Below are 17,095 nucleotides of genomic sequence, written 5' to 3'. Positions count from 1 at the left end.
ACAATGTTGAATAATAGTGGTGATAGTGGACATCCTTGTCTTGTTCCTGATCTTAGGGGGAAAGTTTTCAATTTTTCCCCATTGAGGATGATATTAGCTGTGGGTTTTTCATATATTCCCTCTATCATTTTAAGGAAGTTCCCTTGTATTCCTATCTTTTGAAGTGTTTTCAGCAGGAAAGGATGTTGAATCTTGTCAAATGCCTTCTCTGCATCAATTGAGATGATCATGTGATTTTTCTGCTTTGATTTGTTGATATGGTGTATTACATTAATTGATTTTCTTATGTTGAACCATCCTTGCATACCTGGGATGAATCCTACTTGGTCATGATGTATAATTCTTTTAATGTGTTGCTGGATACGATTTGCTAGAATTTTATTGAGGATTTTTGCATCTGTATTCATTAGAGAGATTGGTCTGTAGTTTTCTTTTTTTGTAATATCTTTGCCTGGTTTTGGTATGAGGGTGATGTTGGCTTCATAGAATGAATTAGGTAGTTTTCCCTCCACTTCGATTATGTTGAAGAGTTTGAGGAGAGTAGGTACTAATTCTTTCTGGAATGTTTGATAGAATTCACATGTGAAGCCGTCTGGTCCTGGACTTTTCTTTTTAGGGAGGTTTTGAATAACTAATTCAATCTCTTTACTTGTGATTGGTTTGTTGAGGTCGTCTATTTCTTCTTGAGTCAAAGTTGGTTGTTCATGTCTTTCCAGGAACCTGTCCATTTCTTCTAAATTGTTGTATTTATTAGCGTAAAGTTGTTCATAGTATCCTGTTATTACCTCCTTTATTTCTGTGAGGTCAGTAGTTATGTCTCCTCTTTCATTTCTAATCTTATTTATTTGCATCCTCTCTCTTCTTCTTTTTGTCAATCTTGCTAAGGGCCCATCAATCTTGTTGATTTTCTCATAGAACCAACTTCTGGTCTTATTGATTTTCTCTATTGTTTTCATGTTTTCAATTTCATTTATTTCTGCTCTAATCTTTGTTATTTCTTTCCTTTTGCTTGCTTTGGGATTAGTTTGCTGTTCTTTCTCCAGTTCTTCCAAGTGGACAGTTAATTCCTGCATTTTTGCCTTTTCTTCTTTTCTGATAAAGGCATTTAGGGCAATAAATTTCCCTCTTAGCACTGCCTTTGCTGCGTCCCATAAGTTTTGATATGTTGTGTCTTCATTTTCATTTGCCTCTAGGTATTTACTAATTTCTCTTGCAATTTCTTCTTTGACCCACTTGTTTAAGAGTGTGTTGTTGAGCCTCCATGTATTTATGAATTTTCTGGCACTCCGCCTATTATTGATTTCCAACTTCATTCCTTTATGATCCGAGAAAGTGTTGTGTATGCCAAGTTGAATTCTTGATATTCTCACAAGCAGTGTGGACAACCAAAGCTATAGGCTGAGCCCCCAGTCTTGGGGTTTGTTCATATGAAACTTAACCCCACAAAGGATAGGTCAAGTCTACTTAAAATCTAGGCCTAAGAGTCACCCCCAAGAGAGCCTCTTTTGTTTCTCAGATGTGGCCTCTCTCTCCACCCAACACGATGAGCAGTCTCACCACCCTCCCCCTGTCTGCGTGGGACATGACTCCCAGGGGTGTGGACCTTCCTGGCAACATGGGACAGAGATCCTGGAATGAGCTGAGACTCAGCATCAAGGAATTGAGAAAAACCCTAGAATGAGCTGAGAATTAACATCAAGGGACTGAGAGAACCTTCTCGACCAAAAGGGGGAAGAGTGAAATGAGACAAAGTGTCAACGGCTGAGATTCCACATAGAGTCGAGAGGTTGTCTTGGAGGTTATTCTTACACACTGAGTAGATATCACCTTGTTGTTCAAGATGTAGTAGAGAGGCTGGAGGGAACTGCCTGAAAATGTAGAGCTGTGTTCCAGTAGCCTAGTTTCTTGATGATGATTGAACAATGATATAGCTTTCACAATGTGACTCTGTGATTGTGAAAACCTTGTGTCTGATGCTCCTTTTATCTACCATATCAACAGACGAGTAGAACATATGGAATAAAAATAAATAATAGGAGGAACAAATGTTAAAATAAATTTAGTTTGAAATGCTAGTGATAAATGAAAGCAAGGGGTAAGGGGTATGGTATGTATAATCTTTTTTTCTGTTATCGTTTTATTTCTTTTTCTGTTGTCTTTTTATTTCTTTTTCTAAATCGATGCAAATGTTCTAAGAAATGATGACTATGCAACTATGTGATGACATTGAGAATTGCTGATTGTATATGTAGAATGGAATGTTAATATTTTTGTTTGTTAATTTTTTAAATTAATAAATTTAAAGAAAGAAAAAATAAAAGTTACCACCCACAATTGGATGTGTTATATCTACATGGAAACAGTCAAAAAGCTCCCACCCAGCAATGCTGAATGAGGACTAAAGAATTTGGTTTTTCTGGGGTACACAACAGATTCATACTGACACAGTACCTTATTTCACAAACTTCTGGCTTGAAGAAACAGCATGAAAACAGCAAGGAAGTTGGTTGTATGTTGACTTTTGACATATTTTTAGGAGGGCTATAACTCTTCATCACTTGGTATATTACTCCGTAAGTGGCAGTGATAGTGAACACGAGTAATGTACTATACACAGAAATTCTTTAAAAGAATGTGTGTACGTGGAAAAAGAATGAAATGTGACCCCTAACATACATCTTACAAAATTTTTTTAATGAGTTGCGTATAATTTCAAAATCTACACTATTTTTTCAGAATGAAAATATTTGCTTTGTCTGACTATGAATATAAAGAGAAAAGTAAAAATTACCCAAAATCCCACCACCCAGAGTTAATTACAGTTAACATTTTGCCAAATAGCTTAGTGACCATTTCTCTTAATGTATAAGTGCATGTAGATGTTTATATCCTTAAAAAATTGGAATATATTAATATGTTTTTAAAAATGCTTTGATAATTCATTAATATATTGTAGATCTCTTTTCATGTCACTAAAAAAAATAATCTTTTAAAATAACTACCTAGAATTCTATTGTATCATATTTTATTTGACCAATTCCCAACCATTGAACTTTTTTTTCCTTCCATTTTGGCTATTATAAGTCGTGCCCTAATGACTTAGGATTGATTCCTGAAATGTAATTGCTTTGTTAAAGGGTTATGCAATGTTACATTTTTACCTAATTATCCCTTAAATATTTTATCGGTGAAAAGATTAAAAGACTTTAAATAAAGGAAAAAAATCAGTTTTGTTCTTGTACCAGTTGTTTACCCTCTTCCCATTTGATAGGTGAAAGTACAGCAACTTCTACTGGCTGATAAGTTTTTTAAAAAGACCTTTTCCTAGGTTTCACTAACATATTGAATGAAAACTTGGGGATAGAAAAGATATATTTATTATTTTAAAAAAAGACACACATAAAAGAATTACAGTTCTGGATATCTTATGTTAATTGTCAGGTAAGGAGTCCTAAGTAACATTGATTAACTGCCAAGAAAGTGACAATAAGTAATGATAGGGGTTCAGAATGAACTGGCATGGTTGGGAAATGCTTCAGCACTTGGAACGTGGCGGGAGGTGGGCAGGCAGTATTCAGATAGGAGGTAGGAGAACATTTCCAGCTTTCAGAATGGTATGAACAAATTTAAGGAGGGCACATAATTGTATGTATGAGCTGATAAATAAGTTCGAGTTTAGCTGCCAGATTAACTGGAGAGGGAGTTTCATGTTGTGAATAGTGGAGGTTTATTTGAGAGTTAACTTAAATCCCAGAGGACTGTGATTTTATGTTTAGCATACCTGAAGTTGTAGTGTTGAAATATGAAGAGATAAAGCAGATATATAGGTGTGGCCCAATTTAAGCAAACAGAATGCACTAAAATCTCTTTGCAAGATACCTAGGAGAAGTATTTATTTATAAAGTTAATTACTTAAATAATGAACTTCCTAATACTTAAATATTATTTTCTTCTGTAGTTTAACAGACATGTTGCAACTTTTATGAATCTCAGTTTCTTCTGTAAAAATCGAAGGATTTAGGCAAGGTGGTTGCTCAAGTCCTTTCTGGCACTGAGACTGATATGTAACCTTTCAAATTACCTTGAATTTATGGACTAAATTATGCCTGCAGTTAGGCTGATACTTACTTCTAGATCCTAATGAGCAATAGTGTACCCCCACATCTGTGGGAGTAAAAATCTGCCACTGGATGATTTTCTCATGGCCTGCAGGGTCTAGATTGATTTACTTTGGAAACTGAGTTGTTCTCATCTTTCATGTCTAAGTGGCATTTAGAGATTTTCATTTAAAAGAATTTTATGATTAAGATTGAGCCTCAGGAGGAGGCAATGAGGTTGCTGTGAGATTGAGAAGAATTATGTAATAGTCTATTTTAAATTAGCCTCATGTAAATTATCCATAGAAATTTATTCCACACTGACTTCCTTCTTTTATCTTGAATCATGATATCTTTAATATTCAGGCTATGTAAATTTATTTTATTATAAATTTAATCATTTATAATAAATTATATTATTTATTTTAATATAATGAATTTATTATATTTAATATAAATAAAGTCAAGATAAAATTTTGGCTATGAATCTATAGGAAAAATTAGATAACACATACTAAAGTGTTAATGTGATTTTTTTCTAAAAACAAATTATTTAATTTTTAAAAAATTCATTTAATTTCTCCTCCCTTAATGTGGGTAATTGAGAATTAGTCCTTTTTTTTTTTTTTTTTTTTTTAGTATGCTGTATGGTGGGGGTTACATTTCATTCTTTTTCTTTGTGACTATCCCGTTATTTGCAGCACTGTCTGTTGAATTTTGGGGTGGGGTGGGTAAGTGCATGGGTCAGGAATCGAACCTGGGTCTCCCTCATGGCAGGTGAGAATTGTACCACTGAACTACCCTCATATCCCCTGACTAGTCCTTGTTTAAACTTAAGGAAATTCTCTTTAAAGTGCATAGTAATGTTCAAAGCTAACCAGTGGCATATTTGAAATATCTCCCTCCTAATATATTCTTTTTACTAACTTTTATTACCTTTGACCAAAATGTTGCATTTTAAGAAGAACCATGATAAGGTGTCCTAGGGTGACCAACTAGCTTTTCTGACAAGCCCTTTCAGGATGCTGTTAATTTAAGTGGGATCTTCAAGCTTCAGGATCCATTCCTCAGTTTTGCTGGTAAACTCAGTTTCTTCAGTGTAACCAGAGTTAATTGATCTCAGGAGAAGTGGCTAACCAAACTCACAAGTGCCTGAAAGATAAACCAGAATGCTAGTAAAATGTGTGTCTGCCCAGTCCCTTCTTCCCCTAGTGTCAGGGTATTATTTCAGATAACAATAGTAACATTATACAGTACTTACTCTGTGCCAGGCACTTTTCTAAGCATTTTACATGCATTTTACTCATGTAATCTTCACAGTAACTTCTTATCTGTATTTTACAGATTGAGGAATCTGAGGCACAGAGAGGTTTTTTAGTAACTTGATTGAGATCATACAGCTAGTAAACTACTGTGCTGTACTAATCAAAATACCATTTGGGGGCAGGCAGTCGTGGCTCAGTGGCAGAGTTATTGCCTGCCATCCCGGAGACCTGGGTTTGGTTCCCTTTGTCTGCCCATGTTAAAAGAAAAAAAAAAAAATCATTTGGTAAGCATGGAATCTTAGCAAAGAGAAATAAAATTCCTTGAGGCCATTTTATCCAGATCATGATATATTCATTCATTCTTCTTTGAAATATTTATTAAGCACCTATTTGCTAGCCACTGCCTATACGCCAGGGTTACCATGGTGAATATAGTCTACCTAAGTTATCTCCAGGGACTCTCAGTCTAGGTAGAAAAAAAAATATTTACAAAAGCAAGAGAATTACACATTGAGAGGGAGGAGGAGGAAGCATTTAATTTTACTTTGGGAGATTAGATGTTTACAGAGATGAGGGAAAGATATTCAGAGTAGAGGAAATATAGTGTGTGCAAAGATGCCTTGGCCAAAAAAAAAAGTTACTTGATTTTCAGAAAGGAAGAGAAAAGTATTGAGATTAAGGTAAGCCTGTAGTTCACTAATGTCCTGGACTAAGCTGGGTCTTTTGGCTGCACAGATCAAGAGGAACACACAGGTTTAGGATTTATTTTCGAGGTAAAAGGATGTGGTGATTGACTGATGGGGGGGGGGGGAGTGGAGGTGGGAGTAGTAAGGGTGAGAGGGAAGTTAAAGCTCACTCCTAGATTTTTAGGATGAGCACTTGTATGAATGGTAGGATCCCTGAAAGACAAATGGGTTTTGGGAGAAACATTGGCTTCCATTTTTGGCTTGAGTTTGAGAGACCCATGAGATAAACCTGGCCACGTGGAGATGTCCAGTAGCAGGAAGTTGATATGCAGTGCAGAAGATTGGGCTGAAGACATAAGCAGGGTGCCAGTAGTAACTGAAGCCATGGGAATTGGTGAAATGGGGATGGATTGTAGAGTGGTTTGGATTGCCTAGAAGGCAGGGGCAAAAGTAGAGCAAGGCCAGTATTCCTCCATTTCAGTAAATCCTTGTTTAGATTTTTGGTCCTGTTTTTCTACTTTGACTTGGTAGAAATCTTGTCTTTTGTAGTAAGTTCCTTAGATAATTCTTCTATTTATGACTGTTGTCCTAAAAGTCACCCAAAAACTTTAGTGCCTTGATTGTGGTGGAGAGTAGAGGACTCTACTATTTGTCAAAATTCACAGAACTGTAAACCAAAAAGTAAATTTTGCTATATGTTAAAAAAACAACACAGAAATATCCAGCATTCTGTGGATGATCTGTTGTTGCACCCTTTTAACAGAATCTAGCTAAATCTTTTTATAATGCAAGAACCTCATTTTAACAAATTTCTCAAAAGTTTCCCACGAATTCATTGACCAAGCTCACAGATAAGAAAATGGGTGAATTTAAATTGATCTGTTCTTATCTTACTTGGTTGTCAATACTTGAAGACAGAGAGGCAAGAAAGGACCTGAAGAGTCCCCTAATTATATAGTAAGCACTGTACTGACTTGTCTTTTTTTTCCCCATAAATTGTGAATAATTTCAGTATAGAATAAGTTTTTCATCTTCTTCAAGAAGGAATTGAAATAAAGGTCATAGTTTCATCCCAGAAAAGATTGATAATAACAGGGTCATCTTTATTTTCAACTATAATATAAAGATATCTTGAATTAGCTAAACTAACATCAATTTTGAAAGTCCCTTAGAGTTTATAGGTATGAGAAATATAGACAAGTAATTGGGTTAATTATAAATTGTACGGAAGTCTCAAGAACACTGGACATCAGTTTAAAAACTACTTACTTTGGAAGTTGTTTGCATTATATTATCTGATTGGATAAGCTTTAGTGGTTGGTGTGAGCAATAATCAGTGAATATGTGCTTTGGTTACCAGATTGTCTACAGCCAATCATGAGCCACTGTTTTCTTTTATGTCATAGTAGTTTGCCACTTGACATAAAAACTCAGCCAAACTTTGCTTTAGTTTTTTCTTGGCAATATGAACAATCACAATATTAAAATTCATGTCTTTGGATTTGATTTTTAGATTAGTTTCAAGTAGACATTTTATTTTTCTCTCCTTGATTCGTTGCTAAGTAATAGCTGTCTCAGGTCCAAGAAACAGATTCTTGTTTATCCTGAAAACAGTAGATTATGTTGAAGGATGTAATTATCATTTTATTCTGAGGCTTGCCTCTTTAATTGTGTGATTGGAGTACTTGTTTTTCTTTGGTTTAAAAATTTTTTTTTTTTTTGGTTAAAAATTTTTATTTGAAACTCTTAACCCAAATTTTTTCCTGAATTCTGTGAAATTCAGTCTGGTAAGGGAGAGGTGGAATTCCACTAGGTAGAGCTTAACAGCACCCAGAAGACGAACTTTTCTTCCAAGTTCAACCAATCTTAAAGGCCTACCCAAATCGTAGGCCTGTCAGGTAAGGGTTTCTTTATTAGTGGTAGCATTTGGGGACCTCCCACATAATCTTTTTTATAATACCATAGGCAGGACCAACCCTAGGCAAAGTAACCCTTGCCAGCTTATACATGTATTTATCTTTCCATTCCATGTAGTTCAACTCCCTTTCCCTTTTCCAATCAGTGCCCCTACTGGGTACCTGAACGACCACTCTCAGTCTAGTGCCTAGAGTTGAGCCCCATGGATAATTTGTGGTGGTGCCAGAGTAGGAGCTAAAAGACCCCTTATTTTGAAAGAGATACTTCTGCCCTCAGCATAGGACTTGCTGTTCTAGGCTAGTTTATGTTTAGGTGTATGTAAAGTTGACCTTGATTCTGAGTGCTCGAATTATTGCTTAAAATCTGTAAGGCTAGTTTTTTGGTGATCGCCTGATAACAGAAGAAATTGGGGGCAATTTTCTTAAGAGATTTAACATTGGATGTGGTTGGTTTACTTGGTAAGAAATAGAAAGAATAGTATTGAGAGTGGTCTTATGATGAAAGTTTCTGAATTGTATTTTCCCACTTATAAAATTAGAGGGAGCTTCTACTAAAAACAAACATATGGCATTAGATATACCATGTTCCCCAATTCTAAAATATGCATTTTTTCACATTACAATGTAATACCACAGTATTTTATTTTTTCTTTTCTCCCAATAAATGTAATAGTTGAGGATGTAATAAATATACATAACAACAAGTTAAAGGAAAGTAAAATGAGAATGTAAAATGAGAAAAAATATATATATATTCATATGTATCTTTTAGAAACTCATGGGCTTACCCGCACCCCCACCCTAAACACACAGAATTGCCTGGTATTTACATGGTCATTTGTAAATACTTACTGTTAAACCAACATGATGATTCTCAAAGTGGATGCCATTAATAACCTTAATTAACAGTTACTTATTGAATGTCTACTACACGCTAGCCATAGTACCAATTATTCCATTAGAAACACTTAAAAATATACCAAAAGCTGCTTCTATGTGCTGTGGTAACATTTTTATCACCTCTGGAATCCTGCATTATCTTATTTAATTTGAGGATAAACAGCTGAATTATTGGAGTCTTTTTGTTAATAATGAAGAATAGGAACTAAATTCACTTTTCACTGCTGATAACCCTGAGTGAAAGGGGCCATACATGTTATTAAATCCACATTGTGACCTAAAATAGAACCTGGGCCCCCTTCATAGAATCTGTAATATTCACTTACTCCTTGAACAGAAACATACTTCCATCAATATCTTATTTTACAAGTATTTCAGAAAAAATCCATATTTACATCTTGTAAACAGACAACCAACAGGTACCACATATGTCTGCTATAGTTTTGGTTGCAGTTTGTCCCTTTAATTCATAAAAGATATTTCTGGGTTTTTAAGTATCTAAATCTCACTGACTTTTCTGCTTAAAAATTTTGTTTGTACTCACTTTTCTATGACTCTGTTTCTCTACCTTTTTTTATCTGGCTATCGTAGACCAAGAGGGTGGAGGTGTGGCGAATCCATAAATGTCGGTACAACATTTTGGAGCACAATTTGGCAATATCTGTCAAGACAGTACACAGGCTCCTAGGCTCAACACTATTTACTGGAAATTTATGCTGTGGATATGCTTGCACATAGGTTTAGAATATACTTGTTTGTTGTATTATTTGCGGTAGCAAAAACCTGGAAACCACACATTAGAGTGTAGGCATACAGAATTCTATGCATTAGAAAGAAAGAAAGGTATATGTGTGCTGACTGGGAATATGTATTTGTCCCCCCCTCCCCACTTGGGGATACAAAAGAAAACTGGTTGTCTTTAGGCTTTAGAGAGAAGGATTTGGGAGTCTTGGGGAAATTTTTGCTTTTCAGGTATAGTTGTGTATATATTGCTTTTATTTTTTAATAAAATATATGAAAAGAGGCAGATACAATTTTTTTTAATTTGTTTTGTATTTTAAAACCAAAATAACATACAAACAAAAACATTCTTTTTTTTTTTTCAAACATGGACATTCTTAACATACAAACATTTCATGTGTGGTGTGCAGTGGCTCACAATATCATCACATAGTAGTATATTCATCACCATGATCGTTTTTTAGAACATTTACATCACTCCAGAAAAAGAAATAAAAAGAAAAAATTCGGCGGGCCGCGGTGGCTCAGCGGGCAAGAGTGCTTGCCTGCCGTGCCGGAGGACCCCGGTTCGATTCCCGGCCCCAGCCCATGTAAAAAACAAACAAACAAACAAAATATAATAAAAAAAAAACAAGAAAATGTTTAAAAATGTTTCCCTTTCTTCCTCCCTTCCTTCCTTCTCTGTCTTTCCTTCCTTTCCTCCCTTTCTCTTTAAAAAAAAAAAAAAAGAAAAAATTCGCACATTCCATGCCCCTTACTCCTCCCTCTCATTGACCACTAGTATTTCCATCTACTCAATAGATTTTAACCTTTGTTCCCCCTATTTTTTTTCTATACCCCTTACCAGTCCCTTTTATTGTTCACTAGTATTTCAATCTACTCAATTTATTTTAACATTTGTTCCCTCTATTATTTATTTTTTTATCCATATTTTTTACTCATCTGTCAATATCGTAGATAAAAGAAACATCAGAGCAAGGTTTTCACAATCCCATCATCACATTGCAAAAGCTGTATCATTATACAATCATCTTTAAGAAACATGGCTACTGGAATACAGCTCTACAGTTTCAGACAGTTCCCTCTGGGCTCTCTAATATACCTTAAACTAAAAAGGGGGTATCTATAAAATGCATAAGAATAACCTCCAGGATAACCTCTTGACTCTGTTTGAAATCTCCCAGCCACTGACATTTTATTTTGTCTCATTCCTCTCTTCCCCTTTTCGGTCAAGAAGATTTTCTCAATCCCTTGATGCTGAGTCCTAGCTCATCCTAGGATTTCTGTCCCACGTTGCCAAAGAGGTTTACACCCCTGGGAGTCATGTCCCACATAGAGAGGGGGAGGGCAGTGAGTTTACTTGCCATGATGGCTGAGAGAGAGAGAGGCCACATCTGAGCAACAAAAGAGGTTCTTTGGGGGTAACTCTTAGGCCTAATTTTAAGTAGGTTTGATCTATCTTTTGTGGGGTTAACTTTCATATGAACAAACCCCAAGATTGGGGACTCAGTCTATAGCTTTGATTGTCCACACTGCTTTTGAGAATATCAAGAATTCAACTTGGGGAAGTTGAATTTTCCCCTGTTCCCATTATTCCCTGGAGGGAACTTTGCAAATACTTTTTTATTCACTGTTCAAATCACTCTAGGATTTATCGGGGCATCACTCTGGACAAACCAACAAAATCTCATGTCCTGCTCAAGGTTCCATGTACTTATGGTGTTCAATTAAGCTGTCTACATAAGTTATATAAGGAAATGTACTAGTCAAAATATAAATTTTGTAACCAATTAAACATTTTTTGCTTTAGTCTCACACATAAGGAAAAATTTTAAAATATAAATTACCATCTGTTTTCAGCACTCTGCAGTAATGACATTCCTTTGTTCTTCTTCATGCAAAAACATTTTTTAAATTTGTACATTTAGTCACTATCATTGTACACTCTAGGCATTCCTAGATTATACCATCTCAGTCTTTATTATCTGTCTTTCTTTCTGATTTCATTTGTGCCCCCAGCCCTCCTCCCTCTATCATTCTCACATTCAGCTTCATTCAGGGTGCTAACATTATTATGCTACAATCAGCTAATATTGTACTATCCATTGGCAGATGCAATTTTAACAGAATTTCTAAAGGGGCATAGAATCCTAATGCTGGAAGGAAACAGAGATTCTTAAACAATCGCTCTCAATTTAAAGATGAAAAAACTCAGATTTAGGAAAGAGCCTGCAAAGCTCACACTAGAATTCAGATTCTGAGAACAGCAATAGCTTATGAGTATATTTGCCTTGTACTGCTTTTATTTTAACAGTTTATTTGACTAATATACATTTTCCTCCTTATAAAGGATTGATTTTGGAGGACACAATAAAATGTTGATTTTTGGAAGACAGCTACTTCTCAAGTAACTAACTACCTCTGGCAGTAATGATTATGTGGTAGTGTTAACTCTTTCCCACATTTGTAACTTTGAGGGGGCCCAGCCCCTTAAAAGCAAATTTATTTATGAGTTCCTTAAATTTTAATTATTTAAAGTGAATTTATGTCTAGAGCCCAAAGCTTCCTTTTTGACCTGAAAGCTGACTATTCTAGATTTTTTTAATTGATCTTACTGAGTTTTTGTTCCATTTCATATCCAGAGATGAATATATGGAGAAAGAGTCTTTTTATGGCTTGAAAAATATCTTCTAGTGGTTTGTAATTAGTGATTTGTGGGAGACACGGAATATTTTCAGTGACTTGCTATGTAAAGGCAAAATCTACTTTAAAAGATGGTAGGAAGAGGACTTCCGGAGAAGATGGCAGCTTAGTAAGACGTGCGGGTCTTAGTTCCTCCTCCAGAACAGCTACTAGAGAAGTAGAAACAATGCAGAACAGCTCCCGGAGCCATGACAGAGACCAAGAAGACAGCGTACCCCATTCTGGAATGGCTGACTGGCTGGGAGAACCCGCTCCGGTGAGATCGCCGAGGGGCGCGGGCTTCCCCGGGCCGGGGCGGCAGGCAGCCGGAGTCCCTCCCTCCCTCCTTCCTGGCCGGCTGGGAGAACTGGACAGGCGGTCCCCTCAAGCCGCGGCGGCTGGCGCCCCCCCCCAAGCCACAGAGAACGGCGACCGGGGTCCCTTCCAAACACATGGCTTCCCGGTCCGGCTGGGAACGGTGGATAGGCACTCCCCCAAGCCGCTTCGGCTGGCGACCCCCCCCCACAGCGAGAGTTTTCCAAAGTTAAAGGAGCCACAGCATCTTTTACTGGTGGGACCCGCAGACAGATGAGCGCCACGAGCGCCACCTACTGGGCAGGATAAGAAAAACAGAGCCCAGAGATTTCACAGAAAAATCTTTCAACCTGCGGGGTCTTACACCCAGGGAAATCTGATTAAATGCCCAGACGCCAGCAGAAGATAACGGATCATGCTCAGAAAATTGAAAATATGGCCCAGTCAAAGGAACAAACCAATAGTTCAAATGAGATACAGGAGCTGAGACAACTAATGCTGAATATACGAACAGAAATGGAAAAACTCTTCAAAAACGAAATCGATAAATTGAGGGAGGACATGAAGAAGACATGGGCTGAACAAAAATAAGAAATAGAAAAACTGAAAAAACAAATCACAGAACTTATGGGAGTGAAGGACAAAGTAGAAAACCTGGAAAAAACAATGGATACCTACAATGGTAGATTTAAAGAGACAGAAGCTAGAATTAGTGAATTGGAGGATGGAACATCTGAATTCCAAAAAGAAACAGAAAATATAGGGAAAAGAATGGAAAATTTTGAACAGGGGATCAGGGAACTGAATGACAATATGAAGCACACAAATATGCGTGTTGTGGGTGTCCCAGAAGGAGAAGAGAAGGGAAAAGGAGGAGAAAAACTAATGGAAGAAATTATCACTGAAAATTTCCCAACTCTTATGAAAGACCTAAAATTACAGATCCAAGAAGTGCAGCGCACCCCAAAGAGAATAGACCCAAATAGGCGTTCTCCAAGACACTTACTAGTTAGAATGTCAGAGGTCAAAGAGAAAGAGAGGATCTTGAAAGCAGCAAGAGAAAAACAATCTGTCACATACAAGGGAAACCCAATAAGGCTATGTGTAGATTTCACAGCAGAAACCATGGAAGCTAGAAGACAGTGGGATGATATATTTAAATTACTAAAAGAGAAAAACTGCCAACCAAGACTCCTATATCCAGCAAAATTGTCCTTCAAAAATGAGGGAAAAATTAAAACATTCTCAGACAAAAAGTCACTGAGAGAATTTGTGACCAAGAGACCAGCTCTGCAAGAAATACTAAAAGGAGCACTAGAGTCAGATACGAAAAGACAGAAGAGAGAGGTATGGAGAAGAGTGTAGAAAGAAGGAAAATCAGATATGATATATATAACACAAAAGGCAAAATGGTAGAGGGAAATATTTTCCAAACAGTAATAACACTAAATGTTAATGGACTGAATTCCCCAATCAAAAGACATAGACTGGCAGAATGGATTAAAAAACAGGATCCTTCTATATGCTGTCTACAGGAAACACATCTTAGACCCAAAGATAAACATAGGTTGAAAGTGAAAGGTTGGGAAAAGATATTTCATGCAAATAACAACCAGAAAAGAGCAGGAGTAGCTATACTTATATCCAACAATTAGACTTCAAATGTAAAACAGTTAAAAGAGACAAAGAAGGACACTATATACTAATAAAAGGAACAATTAAACAAGAAGACATAACAATCATAAATATTTACGCACCGAACCAGAATGCCCCAAAATATGTGAGGAATGCACTGCAAACACTGAAAAGGGAAATAGACACATATACCATAATAGTTGGAGACTTCAATTCACCACTCTCATCAATGGACAGAACATCTAGACAGAGGATCAATAAAGAAATAGAGAATCTGAATATTACTATAAATGAACTAGACTTAACAGACATTTATAGGACATTACATCCCACAACAGCAGGATACACCTTTTTCTCAAGTGCTCATGAATCATTCTCAAAGATAGACCATATGCTGGGTCACAAAGCAAGTCTTAACAAATTTAAAAAGATTGAAATCATACACAACACTTTCTCAGATCATAAAGGAATGAAGTTGGAAGTCAGTAATAGATGGAGTGCCAGAAAATTCACAAATACGTGGAGGCTCAACAACACACTCTTAAACAACGAGTGGGTCAAAGAAGAAATTGCAAGAGAAATTAGTAAATACCTCGAGGCGAATGAAAACAAAAACACAACATATCAAAACCTATGGGACGCAGCAAAGGCAGTGCTAAGAGGGAAATTTATTGCCCTAAATGCCTATATCAGAAAAGAAGAAAAGGCAAAAATGCAGGAATTAACTGTCCACTTGGAAGAACTGGAGAAAGAACAGCAAACTAACCCCAAAGCAAGCAAAAGGAAAGAAATAACAAAGATTAGAGCAGAAATAAATGAAATTGAAAACATGAAAACAATAGAGAAAATCAATAAGACCAGAAGTTGGTTCTATGAGAAAATCAATAAGATTGATGGGCCCTTAGCAAGATTGACAAAAAGAAGAAGAGAGAGGATGCAAATAAATAAGATCAGAAATGGAAGAGAAGACATAACTACTGACCTCACAGAAATAAAGGAGGTAATAACAGGATACTATGAACAACTTTACGCTAATAAATACAACAATTTAGATGAAATGGACGGGTTCCTGGAAAGACATGAACAACCAACTTTGACTCAAGAAGAAATAGATGACCTCAACAAACCAATCACAAGTAAAGAAATTGAATCAGTCATTCAAAAGCTTCCTAAAAAGAAAAGTCCAGGACCAGACGGCTTCACATGTGAATTTTATCAAACATTCCAGAAAGAATTAGTACCAACTCTCCTCAAACTCTTCAAAAAAATCGAAGTGGAGGGAAAACTACCTAATTCATTCTATGAAGCCAACATCACCCTCATACCAAAACCAGGCAAAGATATTACAAAAAAAGAAAACTACAGACCAATCTCTCTAATGAATATAGATGCAAAAATCCTCAACAAAACTCTAGCAAATCGAATCCAACAACACATTAAAAGAATTATACATCATGACCAAGTAGGATTCATCCCAGGTATGCAAGGATGGTTCAACATAAGAAAATCAATTAATGTAATACACCATATCAACAAATCAAAGCAGAAAAATCACATGATCATCTCAATTGGTGCAGAGAAGACATTTGACAAGATTCAACATCCTTTCCTGTTGAAAACACTTCAAAAGATAGGAATACAAGGGAACTTCCTTAAAATGATAGAGGGACTATATGAAAAACCCACAGCTAATATCATCATCCTCAATGGGGAAAAATTGAAAACTCTCCCCCTAAGATCAGGAACAAGACAAGGATGTCCACTATCACCACTATTATTCAACATTGTGTTGGAGGTTCTAGCCAGAGCAATTAGACAAGAAAAAGAAATACAAGGCATCAAAATTGGAAAGGAAGAAGTAAAACTATCACTGTTTGCAGATGATATGATACTATACGTCGAAAATCCGGAAAAATCCACAACAAAACTACTAGAGCTAATAAATGAGTTCAGCAAAGTAGCAGGTTACAAGATCAACATTCAAAAATCTGTAGCATTTCTATACACTAGTAATGAACAAGCTGAGGGGGAAATCAAGAAACGAATCCCATTTACAATTGCAACTAAAAGAATAAAATACCTAGGAATAAATTTAACTAAAGAGACAAAAAGCCTATACAAAGAAAACTACAAAAAACTGTTAAAAGAAATCACAGAAGACCTAAATAGATGGAAGGGCATACCGTGTTCATGGATTGGAAGACTAAATATAGTTAAGATGTCAATCCTACCTAAATTGATTTACAGATTCAATGCAATACCAATCAAAATCCCAACAACTTATTTTTCAGAAATAGAAAAACCAATAAGCAAATTTATCTGGAAGGGCAGGGTGCCCTGAATTGCTAAAAGTATCTTGAGGAAAAAAAATGAAGCTGGAGGTCTCATGTTGCCGGACTTTAAGGCATATTATGAAGCCACAGTGGTCAAAACAGCATGGTATTGGCATAAAGATAGATATATCGACCAATGGAATCAAATAGAGTGCTCAGATATAGACCCTCTCATCTATGGACATTTGATCTTTGATAAGGCAGTCAAGCCAACTCACCTGGGACAGAACAGTCTCTTCAATAAATGGTGCCTAGAGACCTGGATATCCATATGCAAAAGAATGAAAGAAGACCCGTATCTCACACCGTATACAAAAGTTAACTCAGAATGGATCAAAGATCTAAACATTAGGTCTAAGACCATAAAACAGTTAGAGGAAAATGTAGGGAGATATCTTATGAAACTTACAATTGGAGGCGGTTTTATGGACCTTAAACCTAAAGCAAGAGCACTGAAGAAAGAAAGAAATAAATGGGAGCTCCTCAAAATTAAACACTTTTGTGCATCAAAGAACTTCATCAAGA

The 17,095-nt window shown here is 36.2% G+C and overlaps 1 protein-coding gene across 7 annotated transcripts in view; it reads left to right on the top strand.

Moving 5' to 3' along the window:
• The window catches only part of SPOP (speckle type BTB/POZ protein), a 100,478-nt gene that overhangs the window by 28,981 nt on the left and 54,402 nt on the right, over positions 1–17,095 (top strand). For 2 of the 7 annotated variants that reach the window (XM_077164711.1, XM_077164707.1), the window contains exon 1: positions 4,845–7,946. The exons of 4 other annotated variants lie outside the window; for them this stretch is intronic. The gene's annotated coding sequence lies outside the window, so the exon portion shown is untranslated. One more of the 7 variants, XM_077164710.1, reaches the window with a different exon arrangement.

The sequence above is a fragment of the Tamandua tetradactyla genome, chromosome 6 (genome assembly GCF_023851605.1).
Source record: "Tamandua tetradactyla isolate mTamTet1 chromosome 6, mTamTet1.pri, whole genome shotgun sequence".
NCBI lineage: Eukaryota > Metazoa > Chordata > Mammalia > Pilosa > Myrmecophagidae > Tamandua > Tamandua tetradactyla.
This window is presented reverse-complemented; position numbering and strand designations above follow the sequence as displayed.